General features: G+C 54.9%; 2 long non-coding RNA genes across 3 annotated transcripts; one reads left to right on the forward strand and one right to left on the reverse strand.

The window, feature by feature from the left end:
* On the forward strand, positions 1-6575 carry LOC110258357. The gene is made up of 3 exons (XR_002341109.1): positions 1-1163; positions 4340-4416; positions 6495-6575. It is a non-coding gene; the product is annotated as an uncharacterized LOC110258357 (long non-coding RNA).
* An 82-nt stretch (positions 6576-6657) lies between these two features.
* LOC102159409 lies at positions 6658-9988 on the reverse strand. 2 transcript variants are annotated; one of them, XR_002341108.1, is made up of 3 exons: positions 9758-9988; positions 8832-9107; positions 6658-8384 (listed from the first exon to the last, which is right to left on the reverse strand). It is a non-coding gene; the product is annotated as an uncharacterized LOC102159409 (long non-coding RNA). The 2 variants fall into 2 exon arrangements; XR_002341107.1 differs by having other exon boundaries at positions 8832-9988.
* Positions 9989-15777: the final 5789 nt, after the last annotated feature.

Below are 15777 nucleotides of genomic sequence, written 5' to 3' on the forward strand. Positions count from 1 at the left end.
GATTGAACCCCTAGCCTGGGAACCTCCATATGCTGCATGTATGGCCCTAAAAAGACCAAAAAAAAAAAAAGCACCTCACCCTCCAGACAGGAGCCCAGCTGAGCCCGGCAACCCTGCGCTCCCTACTCCCACCTCATCCTTGGGTACCCAGCCTTGTGCTTCCTTGCCCCCCAAGTCCAATACATTTCCAGGTCCTGCTGAGTTAGCTCCTAACTATGTGTCGAACTCAGCCCACGGTGACCTTGCTCGGCCCAAAGAGGAATCTGACACTTTCGGCCCCTCATTTGAAACATATTAGGGTCCCTCCACCAAGCGGGGGCACCAGGCACGGACCCCGGATCACACCCCAGCCCTGCCACCACTCCTGCCTGGCTGACACCAGCCAGCCGCCTGCTCTCTCCGTGCTCCTGGTTCAGCATGTGTGAAACGGGTATGACGGTGTCTTCCCCGTGTTGTTAGGAGGCCCGAATTAGCTCATTCTGTTTCTGGAAGGGGCCCAAGACAGGGCCTGGCACACAGTAACTGCTGTATACATGTTTATTAAAGTAAATAACTTTCTAATTTCCCGTTTGATTTCTTTTTGACCACGGGTAATTTATAAATGTTAGGTTCCAAGTTTTTGGGGTTTCCCAGACATCTTTTTGTCATTGGTTTCTAATATTTAATTCCACTGTGGTTAGAGAACGTATTTTGCATGCTTTGCATCCTTTCAAATTTATTGTCTTATGGCCTAGATTATGGTCCTTCTTGCCAAATGTTCTGTACACAAAATAATTATGCTGAGGGAAAGATGCCAGTCGTTTATATAAAATTTTAGGCAATGCAAACTAGTGGCAAAGTGGAGGGGGGGTTGCCTGGTGGGGTGAGGGGTGGGGAAGTGGGGAGGTAACCGCCAGAGGGAACTTCAGGTGATGAATCTTTTCAGTATCTGGATTGCAGGGGTGATTTCACAGGTGTATGTGCACACGTATCAAATGTACTCTAAACGTGAAGTATATTGCATGTCCATTACAGCTCATAAAGGTTTTTTTTTAATTGATGTGCAGCAATGACCTTGGAGAAATGTTCAGCTTCAGGTTATAATGATGTCAGAAGATTGAGTGGTGCACACTTTGGAGAACGCGGTACCGTTGACGTCGAGGAGGCTGTCTGTTGCTGCACAGGTCTGCATTTGGCTGTGTGACTTTGAGCAAGCTAAGGAACCTCTCTGTGCTTCTCTTCTCTACAATAGGGATGTAGAGCATGCCCAGGGAAGCCTTAGTGAGCACTCAGAGGATGGGCACACTATTGTTCCCTGGATGGAGAAGAGGGGCCAGGGTGACTATGCTGGCAGCCCAGAACCATCAGGATGCTGTTGGGATGCTGTCCTGCACACAGGCCTATCCACGGGCTTGGGCTCAAGCTTGAGAGGGAAGGGAGCACTGAGAGCAGAGTCCCAAGAGGGGTGAGGAACTCTGAGTGAGGGAAGGTGGCCGGCCCTCTGTTTCCTGCCATGTGTGTTTACGAGTTGGCTCAGAGGCAGATTTCCACATGGCAAACCAGTTTTCCTGTTGCCTATAAAATTGGGGACACTCTGGTACCACAGTTTCCTTCTGGCAATTTTTTTTTTTCTTGCCTTTTTTAGGGCCATACCTTTGGCGTATGGAAGTTCCCTGGCTAGGGTTCTGATTGGAGCTGCAGCTGCAGGTCTGTGCCCCAGCTGCCGCAACACCAGATCCTTAACCCACTGAGCGAGGTCAGGGATTGAACCCGCATCCTATGGCTACTAGTCCGTTTCGTTACCGCTGAGTCACAACTGGAACTCCATCTTCTGGCAGATTCTATCCCATTTTCATGGCTCATCTTGAGTAGCCAGTCCTGGAAGTCTGGGATGGGTTTGGGCACTTCTTCCTCAGCTCGCCACACACTGTCACCAGGAGGGTCCCTCCCCCTGCCCTCCCACTGTTGTCAGCACTGAGTGCTTGAGCAGAAATCGTGTCCTGTTGAACAAGCACCGTTGATTTAATGCCTGTTCACTGAAAGCCCATGTCCAGGCCCTGGGACATGGTGGGCAGGAACCGGGTTGCTGCCCCTGTGGTGGAGGCAGAAGTGAAGCCAGCATCACGCCAGTACGTGAACCTGTAAACTGACCAGTGCTGGCAGTGCTGACCAGTCTCCCGAGGCCACTCTGAGAGCTGAGAGGGTGGGTGTTAGCTGCTGGGTGGGAGTGGGGGTGGGACAGGAAATGGGGGTGTTTGCAAAAGTGGAATCTAGAAGAAACGCTAGGAGTCAGTAGAGAAGAGGGAGGAGCAAGGCGGAAAAGGAAGCGGTGGCTGGAAGAGCCCTTCCCTGCGATGGGGATGGGGGCGGGGGCGGGGGCGGCTGGCCGAGCTGAAGCAAAAGGTGGCAGGTGCCACGATGGGCCGTGTGCTGGCCGGAGGATCATGGGAGGTTTTGGAGGCCTTCGCAGGGCCTGCTCAGACCTGCGTCCACTCTGACCGTGGTGCGGGGGAAGGTCAGACCAGGGAGACCCAAGGTGGGCCGGCACCTGCAGGGCTGGTGGGTGGAGAAGGGGCAGGCGTGGGGCAGACCAAGGAGAGAGAGGTGACAGCCTGCATGACATGCAGGAGCCCTGCAGGGTCCTGTGTGTGGGTGAGGCTGGGGTCACCACGGGGCAGCAGGTGACCTGTTTATTGTTGCACGTGTCGGGCACTAATGTCTAGGAAGCATCCAAGTGGATGAGGGTCCAGTTATCGGGGTGCTGGGGGTGTGAGCAAGGACGTGGTGGGAGGGCTCGGGGGAGGAAGGGAACTGGGCTCGAGTGGACGGGAGCCGGCCTCCCTGAGGACCAGGTCTCAGCGCAGTCTGGGGGCAGGGGGCCCCGGGGTCAGCGGTGGCACCTGCCAGGGGAGTCTGGCGTGGGGGAGGGGGAGGGGTGGGGGGCGCTCCCTCCCAGGTCTCCCCTGCACCTGCAGCATCGGGCAGAGGACAAGCCCCCGGGCAAGGCAGGCACAGCTGGAGCTTGTGTCCTGGTGGGGACGGACTGCAAATGCTCACCCAAGCCTGGGACGGGTTCAGGCCTGTTCTTCGGTCCTAAGGAACCCGCAGTCCTGGGCAGCGACCGCACCTTCTTCCCGGAAGCTCTGCCACCTTCCCTTGAACTCACCTTCAGACCTTCTGAGTCAGCTCTGACTCATCCTTCAGCCCCCACATTCTGACAGCTGCCAAATCTGCCGGACTTTTTTCCTTTAAAATGTCCTTTCTTGGAGTTCCTGTCACGGCTCAGCGGTAATGAACCTGACTAGCATCCACGAGGATGTGGATCTGATCCCTGGTCTTGCTCAGTAAGTTGAGGATCTGGCGTCGCTGTGAGCTGTGGCGTAGGTCGCAGACGGGGCTCCGATCCTGCGTTGCTGCGGCTATGCTGTAGGCTGGCAGCTACAGCTCCGATTCAACCCTTTGCTTGGGAACCTCCATATGCCGCGGGTGTAGCCCTAAAAAGACAAAATAAAATAAAATAAAATGTCCTTTGTCTCCACCTCACGGTGGCCACCTTCCACCGGCTCTCACTGATCTGCATTCCTGAGCTCCCCACCTCCTGGTGCAGAAATGCCCCAGAGCTCACCAACAGGAAGCCAGCAGTCCAGGCGATCAAAGCCCAGCCCTGGGCCCAGCCGCCCAGCTCATGCCACCCCTGGGCCCCTCACTCCTCCAGCCACTGGCTCTGTGATGGCAGCTCACATCCTCCCCGCCTCCACGCCTGACCTCAGCGCCCTCAGACCTGCAGCGCTGGCTGCAGACACCCGCAGGGTCAGGGAAACCCCGCTGGCCTCGCCGGCAACCCCTCTGACTGTCAGAGGCGGCACCAGCCCTGCCTGGCCAGGTGACCCAGAATTTAAGAAAACATAGCAGAGAAACAGGTGCCAAGGGAGGCGGGCAGAACGTGACAGGGGTGGTGCTTCCTGGTTCTGAGCCAGCCTCCGTCCTCCCCCCTCTGGCCCCTCCCAGCCCCCCAGGCACAGCAGCGACCCCCCCAGCGCAGTGGATCAAAGGCACAGCCAGGCTCGGCACCCTTCCCTTCATGCACCGCACAGACTGTGGCGGACTTTACGGTCTGGCCCTGATGGATGGTCCCTGCTGTCCACTGCAGGTGTCCCCACACGCACCCGGCACCTCAGGGCAGTTCTTCCACCGGGAATACCCTTTTCTCCTCCAGGCGGACACTTGTTCCAAGCTCAGCTCAGGCATCACCCCCTCTGGCCCAGTTCTCTCTAGGTACCGCCTCTACTGCTCTCGCCCACCACAGGGACAAACTGAAACTAGGCTTTGTCTTTCTCATCCCTTCATCCCCCAAACCCAGCTCAAGATCAGACCCAGGACCGGCGGCCACCTACCCTCTCTGCGCAGAAGGAAGAGCAGAGCGTTTGAAGGTAGCAGGTAGGAACCCTCCGCCCAAAGGCGGGGTCACGTTTGGCGCCATCTACCGGCCAGTTGGTTGGTTGTGTTTGGGGCCGGCCTCTGGAAATGGCTCGGATGCTTAGGAATCCCATTTTTCTTTTTCGGCTTTTCGGCCAAGCCGGTGGCCCGTGGAAGTCCTCAGGCCAGGGGTTGAACCCGTGCCACGGCAGTGACCTGAGCCACAGCAGGGGCAACTGGATTCAGGCCACCTGGGAATTCAAGGAATTTAATTTTTCGTTATTTCTCATGAACAGGAGAGTGAGGAAAGAGAATTGTGTCACCATCATTAGAGCCTCATCTTGGAAGCTGGTGGCAAAGCTTCCAGCCTTTCACTGAGTAGGAATGAAACCAGCTGTAAGAGGACAGGAGGGGAGTTCCCACTGTGGCTCAGCGGAAAGGAATCTAATGAATCTGACTGGCATCCGTGAGGACGCAGGTTCCGTCCCTGGCCTCGATCAGTGGGTTAAGGATCTGGTGTCGCCGTGAGCTGTGGTGTAGGTTGCAGATGCCACTTGGATCCTGCGTTGCTGCTGTGGCTGTGGTGTAGGCCGGCAGCTGTAGCTCCGATTCAACCCCTAGCCTGGGAACCGCCATATGCTGAGGGTGTGGCTCTAAAAAGACCAAAAAATAAAATAAAAAGAATGGGAGGGTTCTTGCCACGAACAGGGCTGTCATATTTAGCACGGATGCCCCATGAAGAGAGTCCTTCTGTACTCGGTGGCTTCTCCCGCCTCTCCTCAAGCTGGCAGTAACGCCCTCCCCACCCCTGCCAGCCTCCTGCCAGATCCGCTGCTCCTGCTTCCTCTTCTAGTCCTGCCTGGACAACGCCTGCTCCTTCAGGACCCAGATCCAAGTTCCCCTCCTTGCCCAGGCAGAGGTGCTGTCTGCTTCTTTGTCCCTCTTTTGCTCCCCCTCTGCTGACTTTGCAGCAAGTCTCTCAAAGCCTCAGTTTCCTTCTCTGGAAGATGGGGGCAGGGACGGGGCAGCTGGGGCAGGTTCTATCTGTCTCCATGTGGTCCTAAATTCTTTTATTTTTATTTATTGATTTATTTTTGCCTTTTTATGGCAGCACCCTTCTGCACATGAAGGTTCCCAGGCTAGGGGTCAAATCGGAGATACAGCTGCCAGCCACAGCCACAGCCACAGCCATGCGAGATCTGAGCCGCATTTGGGACCTACACCACAGCTCACAGTCAGATCCTTAACCCACTGAGCGAGGCCAGGGGTTGAACTCGTGTCCCTATGGATCCTAGTCGGGTTGGTTACTCCTGAGCCATGAGTAATCGGGATCTTAACATCCTGTGCCAGGCTGGGGGTCGAACTTGTGTCCCAGTGCTCCCAAGATGCTGCCAATCCTATTTGCCACAGCGGGAACTCCTGCAATTTTTTTTTTTTCTTTTTAGGGCTGCACCCACAGCATATGGAGGTTCCCAGGGGAGGGACTGAATCAGCTGCAGCTGCCGGCCTGCACCAGAGCCACAGCAGTGTGGGATCCGATCTCCATCTGCGGCCTACACCACGGCTCACAGCATCACTGGATCCTTAACCCACTGAGCGAGGCCAGGGATCACACCCGCATCCTCACGGATGCCAGCTGGATTTGTTTCTGCTGCGCCACTGGGAACTCCAACATCACCACTGCCGTGGAAGGGCTCTGGTCTGTGGGTGCGTGTGTGCATGTGTGCGTCTGCGCGTGCGCGTCCTTAAAGGACGGATGTGTTTGAGCATAAATGGTTATCGCACGTGTTCTGTGACTTCTTTTGCTCAGCACTTTGTGACATTTATTCCTGCACTCCACTGTCGGATAACCTTGCTCCCATGACTTTGCTACAACTCGTGGGTAAACATTGGCATTACTTCCTGATGTTTGCTGTTACAAACGAGGCTGCTGTGGATATTCTAGTAACGTTTCCTGGCTTCGTTGGGTATCAAACGCTTCAATTGTAGAATTTCCCCACTAGCGTAGCCATTAATGACTCAGTGATGCCACTGCTGTGGCTCAGGGTGTGACCAAACAACCCCAAAAACCCAACAAAGATCCTCTTCACTCTCGGCAGATTTGGCCAAACAGCCTCCAGACCAATGTCACCAATCAACACTCCAGGCAGAGGCCGTTTCTCTACGTTAGCCTAACGCTGGTAGGACATAGTGTTTTTTTCCGGTCTGTGGGCTTGCAGGGGTCTCTCATTGGGATTTTTTTTTTTTTTTTTTTTTTGGTCTTTTGAGGGCCACACCCGCGGCATAGGGCGGTTCCCAGGCTAGGGGTTGAATCAGAGCTACGGCTGCCAGCCTACACCAGAGCCACGGCCACCCGGGATCCGAGCCGTCGCAATCTACACCTCAGCTCACTCTTTTCATGTCTTTATGTTTCGACGCCCTGCTGTGTCCTCGGGCTGTGTGTCTCTGGGGAGATGATTCAACTTCTCTGTGCCTCAGTCTCCTCATCTGAAAGGTTCTGCTCTAGAGACTGACCAACTTCCAAGACAGGTAGAGTCTGAGAGCAGGGGTCAGAACTGCTCAGCAACAGACCACAAGTCCTGGTTGCCGTTTATTTATTTAGTTTTGCTGCGCAGGTGGCGTGTGGAAGCTCCTGGACCAGTGAACACTGAAGTGACCTGAGCTGCGGCAGCGACAGCGGGGGATCCTTAGCCCGCTGGGCCCTGAGGGAACTCCAGTACCACCCTGTCTTGCTCTGCGCTGGCTGGGGGCTGTGAACAGAGATGATTAAGGCCAGCTGCTGCCTGTCCATCTGCTTCCCGGTACCCAGGATGTGGTTCACGTCTCCTGCCGCTTCCTCCTCTCTCTTTTGTTCTGTGGCCGTGGGAGACACATGTGCTGAATCTGTACCGCCATGTGGGGGGCTCCGGAAGGAGCGGAGGGAATACAAACGCCCCACCTGCCATGTCTGACCAGAGGCCAGGGGGACCTTCCCAGGTGCCAGGTGTGCCTGTCCTTGCATGGCTCAACCCCTCCCACTGTCCATGCTGACCTCAGGGTCCAGTCCGGACTGCTCAGCACAGTCTCCTGGCCCACTCGTGTGCCACCATCACTCTCCCAAGACCTCACCGCTAAAGCCCTCCCACCCCTCCCGTCTGCACGCCTCATGCTTTTGCAAACGGTCTGGCCTGGCCTCTGCCGTGGGCAGGTGCCGCCTCATCTAGGAGCTCAGAGAATCGCACGTCTTTCTCCCCCAGCCCTTCTCGCATTTGGTCTCGGCCCTGTGGTGTGGTTCTGTCAGCTGCACCCAGGCAGGGCCCCGGTGGGCCCTGGGGAGATGGTGGTGCCATGAGGACCTAGTGGGAAGTCAAGGGAACGAGCAGCGACATTCTGCGACCCTTGCCCTCATCGGGGGGGGGGGGGTGGCTGCTTCACTAGTCACAGACGCTCAGTATAATTATTCTATTTTTCTTTTTAGGGCCGCACCTGTGGCGTAGGGAAGTTCCCAGCCTAGGGGTCAAATAGGAGCTGCTGTTGCCGGCCTGCACCCCAGCCACAGCCACACGGGATCTTTAACCCACTGGGCGAGACCTGCATCCTCACTAGGTTGGGTTCTTAACCCGCTCAGCCACGACGGCAACTCCAGACAGTAAGTTTAAACCTTAGTCCACTTGGGAGTTCCCTGGTGGCCTAGTGGTTAGGATTCAGTGCTTTCACGTCTGAGGCCCGGGATTGAACCCTGGCCTGGGAACTGAAATCTCACACATCAAGCTGCTGTACCATGAGGCCAAAAAATAAATAAAAAACAAAGCTTAGTCCCCTTACCCTGGACGATACAAACAATACGAATGTCGCTGATCCCTGTGGAGCGGCCCTCCCTGGCCTGAGCTCCAGAGGAAGCTCAGTGACACGGCGCCTGGAGGGACTGTGTCCAGACGCAGACTGAGCAGTGGATCCAGACACACGGCTGACACCCGGGGACCCTCGCGTTTGAGTGAAGAAGCACCCTGCTGGGGACACAAACACGGTCTTTTAGACCTCGGAACCAAACCTCAGGGTCACAAAATCACCTCTTGCTAAAGGCGAGGCAGAGCCTGGCGAGGGTGCAGCCCGGGTTCCTCCAGGCGGTAGGAAGAAAACTGTTCGAGCCAACACCGCAGCAGTGACATCTGGAGCTGCCCTGGGGGTCAGGCCAGCAATTCACCAGCCGCAGGCTGGCTTGAAGGCAGCCGGTGGGAGGGGACGCCCTCGCAGGAGGCAGAAATCCATCTCACACACCCGCTACCTGCCAGGACCTGGGGGCCCACGGGATCACTGGGGCCAGGCCTGGTGGGACACGCCCGGCTTCTTTAGACTTTCTTGTCCCTGCCGAGGGGACAAAACATACACCATGCGGGATGTTCTCTTCCTGCCTGGGGATCGGAAAGGCAGAGGAGGAGGGGAGGGAGCTGAAAGACCTCGAGGCCGTGGTGCCACTGCCACCGGCAGCTGGGGGTGCTCTCTCTGGGGCTGGGCTGAAGGGCCCGCAGCAAAACTGCAGCTTGGTGCTCATTTTCCAGGCAGTGCACACACTGTTTTGATGATGCAGACAGGCTGCACCGGAGCCTCGGAAGTGCTGGTTGGCTGGTACAGTGGATAGTGCTGGGCAGGCCCCTGCGAGGGTGTCTGTCTGGTTGATAGATGCCTCCAACGGATTTCCCTCTGGCCTGGGACGGGTGCTGCTTTTCTGAGACCTGGATGGGGTGGTTAATTTGATTTTAGGGGCTGAGGTGTAAGAAAAACAAGGCTCTTTGGGAGTTCCTTTGGTGGCAGGTTAAGGATCCAGCATGTGCCTGCTGTGGCGTGGGTTTGCTCCCTGGCCTGGGAACTTCCACATGCCTCGGAGGGACGGACGCAGCCAAAGGCTCTTTGGCTCATTGAAATCAGGTGAGGACACAGCTGATAGTGATCAAGGCCTGAAGACGCAGCCTCGAGCATGATTCCTGCCCTGGGGGGTGGGGTGTGTGTGTGTCTGTGTGTGTGCACTTGGGTCAGGGACTGAACCCGTACCGGAGCTGTAACCAAAGCCACAGCAGTGACAATGCTGAACCCCTCATCTGCTGAGCCACGAGGGAACTCCCCAAATAATCCCTTTTTCACTTAAGCCGCTGAGGGTTGGGTTCCTGCCACCTGCAACCAAGGAGTTCAGACGGGCGTGTCACACAGCATTGCTCAGCATTCCCAGGAACGGGCTGTCGCTGTCGGGTGACGGGAGGAAGATGCCAATGAAGTCCCTTTCCGGCAGCGCTCAGAGTGGGTTACACGTGGCAGAGAGGGGATCTTGTTTGCCAGTGAGGCAGGCCCCCTGGGTCACATGAGAACCCCATGAGTGACTTAAACGTACCCACATCCAGTGACACTCTTGGTGGTCCAATCAGTTACTTCCAACAGCCTTTCCCTGGACAACGTCCACCCTGAAGCCGGAAAGCTGACCGCTTTGCTTTCCTGCCCCCTCACCAGAGGGGGTCATGTGACCCAGTCCCAGCCAATAAGACTGAAGAAGTCTGTTCCAGTTGAGGGTGGTGGGGGGGGTGTGGTTTAATGGCTTGATTTTTTTTTTTTTTTTTTTTTTGCTTTTTAGGGCAGCACCTGTGGCATATGGAGATTCCCAGACTAGGGGTCGAATCGAAGCTATAGCTGCTGGCCACACCACAGCTCACAGCAATGCCAGATCCTTAACCCACTGAGTGAGGCCAGGGATCGAACCCACAACCTCATGGTTACCAGTTGGATTCATTTCTGCTGTGCCACAATGGGAACTCCTTGATTTATTTTTTCATTATAAGTTGCTACAAATTTTTGGAAGTTGGAGGAAGTATAAAAATAATGAAAAAGCTAAATGGAATTTTTATTATAAAATTTTCTAGTTTCAGAGTTCCCGTTGTGGTTCAGAGGGTTAAGAACCCGACATATGTCTGTGAGGATGCTGGTTCGATCCTCGGCCCCACTCAGTGGATCAAGGATCTGGCATTGCTGCAAGCTGTAGTGTAGGTTGAAGATTTAGCTCAGATCTGGTGCTGCTGTGGCATCGCTGGCAGCAGCATCAGCTGGCAGCTGCAGCTCCGACTGGACCCCTAGCCCAGACACTTCCACATACCGCAGGTGTGGCTGTAAAAAGAAAAAAATTTTTTAGTTTCATTTCTTTTTGGATAAAAATAAGTATAAGAAAGTATTTCAGGGAGTTTCCACTGTGGTACAGTGGGCTAACGATCTGGCTTGTCTTTGTGGAAGCACTGATTCAATCCCCAGCCCGCCACAGTGGGTTATGGATCCCGTGTTGCTGCACAGGATTTGATCCCTGGCCCGGCAACTTCCATGCAGCCGGGAAAAAAAAAAAAAAAAAAGAAGGGAGTATTTCAAACATTCCAAAATAATTTATACGGTGGATGAGCTAGAGGACAGGTATTGCCTAAACACCTGACATTCCTTCTAAGAGGCAGGAGACTCCATTCAGCCTCCATCACTCCCTCATCCACAAGACCCATTTCCTGGTCTCGGGAGCTCACTGTTGGGGACCAGACAGGAGGATGGGTAACTGTACACCCTGACATAAGTGTAACGATAAAAATAGGCTCAGGGTGTTGTGGGAGCACAGTGAGGGCCAGAGAAGGCTTCCCAGGGGCAAGTGACACCTGAGTTGAGTCGGAGGGAAGAGCCGGGTCAGGTGGAGGCGGAGCAGGCCAAGAGCGGGGAGAGGCAGTGGGCTGAGGGCACGGCGGGGAGGTGAGGGCCGTGTGGGAAGAGGGCCTGAAGGCGGCAAGTCCAGATCTGGAAAGCGAGGGCCTGAGGAATGCAGGGAAGCCTGGTGGGACTGAAGGTTTGAGGGTCACAAGCCTGGGCACAGGGAGACAAAAAGAAAGCTGTCGCGTGGACTATTATTCGGCCGTAAAAGAATGAAATAATGCTTTTGGCAGCAACTTGGAGAGACCTAGAGATGACTGCGCTGAGTGAAGAAGTCAGAGAGAGGCAAGTATCCTGTGATATCACTCACGTGTGGAATCTAATAAAAATGATCCAAAGGAACTTATTTAAAAAACCAGAAACATACTCGCAGCTTTCAAAGCCAATCCCATGGTCACTGTGGGTGAAACCATTTGGAGGAAAGAGGAATTGGGCGGGTGGAGTCACAGCTTCACGACCTGTATAAAACAGATGATTAGGCGTTCCTGTCGTGGCTCAGCGGTAACAAACCTGACTAGTATCCGCGAGGACACAGGTTCAATCCCTGGCCTAGCTCAATGGGTTAAGGATCTGGCGTGGCTGTGGCTGTGATGTAGGCCTGCAGCTGCAGCTCTGATTGGACCCCTAGCCTGGGAACTTCCATATGCCGTGGGTGCGGCCCAAAAAAAGAAAAAAAAATAAAATAGTTGATTAACGAGAACCTACTGTACGGCACAGGAAAATCTACCCATGTGGAAAAAAAGAACGGAGATACTCATATGTATGATTGATTTCACTTTTCTGTACACCTGAAATGGATACTACGCTGCAAACCGACGATACCCCAGTAACATTAAATTAGAAAAAAAAGCTGTTGCAAGGGTCCAGGGAGAGCTGGGCGTGTGCGGGAACCAGGCGCCTGGCAGGCAAAGTCCTTTCCGTCCACCTGTGCGCTGGCGTGAGCTCCCTGCTTAAAAGCAGACCTCGGATCGATGATTCCTGACCTCGAAGAGCATCTGCCCAAACGCCTGTGCAACTGCTCCTGCAAGGCTTTTGCTATTTTTGCAGCAATGAAAGCAAAATTCTTTTTGATCAAAGTATTTCATTAGCTTTTGACTTTCAGTGAGCAGCAAAGGGCCGCCATTTATCAACTACCTTTTATTCTGTGAGCTGATATCAAGAAGGGCGCGTCCTTAAAAAGACATCCTGATTATACGCTAATGAATAATCACAACGAAGATGAAACAAGGGAAGGAGTAGCGGAGATGAGCGCCCGGCCCCAGCCCCGCTGAGCTGGCTTTTGGGGGCAGACGGACAACCTTCAGAGGAAGGAAGCCTCACGGGGATGGGTGCTGGGAAGTGACACGAGCCCGAAAGACAGCGTCAGGACAGGCCCGGCTTTGCCAGACACCCCGAGGAAAACAAAAAGGCCTTTAGGGTCATTCTTAGAGCAAGAAGGACAAAGAAGGGATAGAGCCACTGATAAGGGGCTGGTCCCAAGGAGAGTGATGCTGGGAGAGGGCAGACACACCTTCCTGGGCGGCAGAGCTGCCCCCTTCTTTCTGCGGGGTTTTCAGCCAGGTAGAGGCGGTTTCTCCTGAGGAGCTCAGCCCTCTAAGAGGGTCTGGGGATGGGGGCCTGGTGATACAGGAGGGGGTGGGGAACGGCGCCTTACATGTCCATGGGGGAGGACTTTGGTGCCCAGAAGGATAAGGAATTCTTTTTTTTTTTTTTTTGTCTTTTTGCTATTTCTTGGGCCCCTCCCTCGGCATATGGAGGTTCCCAGGCTAGGGGTCCAATCGGAGCTATAGCCACCGGCCTACGCCAGAGCCATAGCAACGCGGGATCCGAGCCGCGTCTGCAACCTACACCACAGCTCACGGCAACGCTGGATCGTTAACCCACTGAGCAAGGCCAGGGACCGAACCCGCAACCTCATGGTTCCTAGTCGGATTCGTTAACCACTGCGCCACGACGGGAACTCCCCAGGATAAGGAATTCTTAAGCTCTGGAGGGTATCTGTGGCTGCTGTAACAAATGATCACAGCTGGGTGGCATAAAACAGAAATTTATGGAAGCCGAGACCAATATCCAGGTATTGGCAGGACTCGCTCCCTCCAGAGGTGCCAGGTGAGGGTCCTTCCTGCCTCATCCAGCTTCTGGGGGCTCCAGGTGTTCCTTGGCTTGTGGCCACCTTGCTCCAACCTCTGCTTCCCCTGTCACATGGCTTCTCCTCTGTGTCTGAGTGTCTCCCATCTGTGTCTCTTTAAGGACACTTGTCATTGGATTTAGGATAATCCAGGATGATCTCATCATAAGGATGCTTAACGTCATTACATCTGCAAAGGCCCCTTTCCCAAATAAGGTGACATTCAGGGGCTTCCGGGATTAGGACGTGGGCACGTCTTTTGGGGAGTCACTATTCAACCCACTGCAGCATCACAGACCACCTTCAGAATCTGACGAGAGCTAACGAGCCCTGAATTGGGTCAAGGTCCTGGAAGCAGAGCTTGAGACAGGGATTCTGGAGGGAGTGCTCCGAGGAGGAAGAGTGGGGGCGGGGGCAGCAGGTGGTCTTGGCAGGACAGGAGCTCAGCCTGAATTGGGGTTTCACCCGGAGCGCGAGCCTCACTGCAGAGCAGTTCTCACCTTGGGGCAAGGGGGTGAGCTTTAACCCCCAAGGCAGTCAGTTTCCCCTGGGGGCAGGTGGAGCCTCTCCGGCTCAGGGCTCCCTTTTGGTCAAGGAAAATTCATCAAAGAAGGGGCAGCTGGTAATTATCAACCAACACTCACAGCAGTCCTGGGGGCGTGGGTTAAAGAGATCTGGTCAAGTACCTACTGAAGACTCTCCAGAAAAATCTCTCTCTCTCTTTCTCTCTCTCTCTCACACACACACACTGTTCAATTTCAGGGACTTCACAGGTCCTCAGAAGCTGTGGCCTGCAGGTTCAGGACCCCTGACCGCTCACCTAGCACTTCCGGGCTCTCATCTCATCTTGCACCTTCGCCTTCTCTCTCAGAGGAAGTGATCGATGATGTCCGGGAGAACCGGACCCCTCAAATCAGTCCTCATCCTGTCCCCTCCCGGGGAGGGGGCTCTACTGTCCCCAGACTGGGCAGGAGGGTGAAATGAATCCAAGCGCAATTTGAACTCAAAGAGTAACGCCTTTGGCCACATACGTATAACCCTTCCTTCTCATCAGCTTTTCAGTCTTAAAGCTAATAGCTTAATCTCCACCTGTCCGACTCCTGTTTCTCTCAAGTGGTTCTGAACTCGGGCAGGGACGTGAGAGGTTATTTGCAAACCTCCCGAGACGCTAAACCCTTTCCTAAAAGATGGAGCTGTTCAGTGTATGATCTGTGGACAGGCTGCCAACTGTCACCCGCCCACCTGCCCCAGGAGACACTAACCACGGCGTGTCCCTGCTGAGGCTCGCTGCAGAAGCGCTCAGCCGGACTCAGCAGCGTGTGAAGCCCCTGTGCGTCCTGGTGCCAGCTCCTCCTGGGGACCAGCACCCATGTGACCAAGGGCTGACAAAGCTGGGAAGGCTGTACCAGGCTGGCCGATGACATAGATGGGAGCTATCTGCAGGGCTCTCATCTGAAACGGGAGGACAGGACAATGAGCCTAAGTGAAAAAGAGGCAACATGACGCAACGGTAGTAAGAATCAAGAAGGGGTAAGTGTCCAGAGCCTCTGCTGCTGCTGCACTGCCAGCCTGGCCCTGGAGGCCCCGTCAGGGCAGTGGAGAGGCTCCGCCTTGCGGAAGCCAGGGCTGCTCCGGGAAGGAACTGGGGCTCCCCGTGGGAAGGAAGGAGGAGCAGAGTGGAAAGAAGGGGAGGCAGCTGAAAGAGAGGTCCTCTGGTCTAGGTGTGGGAGTGTGTGTGTTTTTCTTTCTTTTTACTTATTTATTTTTTATTTATTTTTTTGTCTTTTGTCTTTTGAGGGCCGCACCAGGGCATATGGAGGTTCCCAGGCTAAGGGTCCAATTGGAGCTGCAGCTGCTGGCCTGCACCATAGCCACAGCCACAGGGGATCCGAGCCATGTCTGCGACCTACACCACAGCTCATGGCAACACCAGATTCTTAACCCACTGAGCAAGGCCAGGGATCGAACCTGCGTCTGCACAGATTCCAGGCATGTTCATTACCGCTGAGCCGCAACCGGAATTCCGGGGAGTCCCATTTTAAAATTCTTTCTCCCCCTCCTTTTTATTTTACAGTCACACCTGCAGCACCTGCAGGTTCCCGGGCTCGGGGTCAAATCAGAGCTGCAGCTGCCGGCCTACGCCACAGCCACAGCAATTCCAGATCAGAGCCGTGCCTGCAACCCAGCTTAAGCTCTCGGCAACACTGGACCCTTAACCCACTGAGCGGGGCCAGGGATTGAACTCATGGATACTATTTTGGGTTCTTAACCCTGAGCCACAGCAGGAACTCCCACTGCCTTTCACATTCCTACTGCCCTAAGCTACCTGTGCAAGCTATGGACATGGGCAGGAGGGACCAGCTGCCTGGATGCCAGGGGTGTGCTTTGCTGACTGGCTCCAGCTTTTCCTCCTTCAGCATCCATCCTGCTCTTTCCAGGGCACCTCCCAGCCAATGACTGCCCATGGCACTCTCTCCTCTGGGCAGTCCGCAGTCGATGCCTGGCTCAGCCAGCAGCACAAGGGCCTAGCATGTCCCCTGACGCAGGGCCCCTCT

This window comes from Sus scrofa, unplaced genomic scaffold, assembly GCF_000003025.6.
Source record: "Sus scrofa isolate TJ Tabasco breed Duroc unplaced genomic scaffold, Sscrofa11.1 Contig1914, whole genome shotgun sequence".
In the NCBI taxonomy this organism is placed as follows: domain Eukaryota; kingdom Metazoa; phylum Chordata; class Mammalia; order Artiodactyla; family Suidae; genus Sus; species Sus scrofa.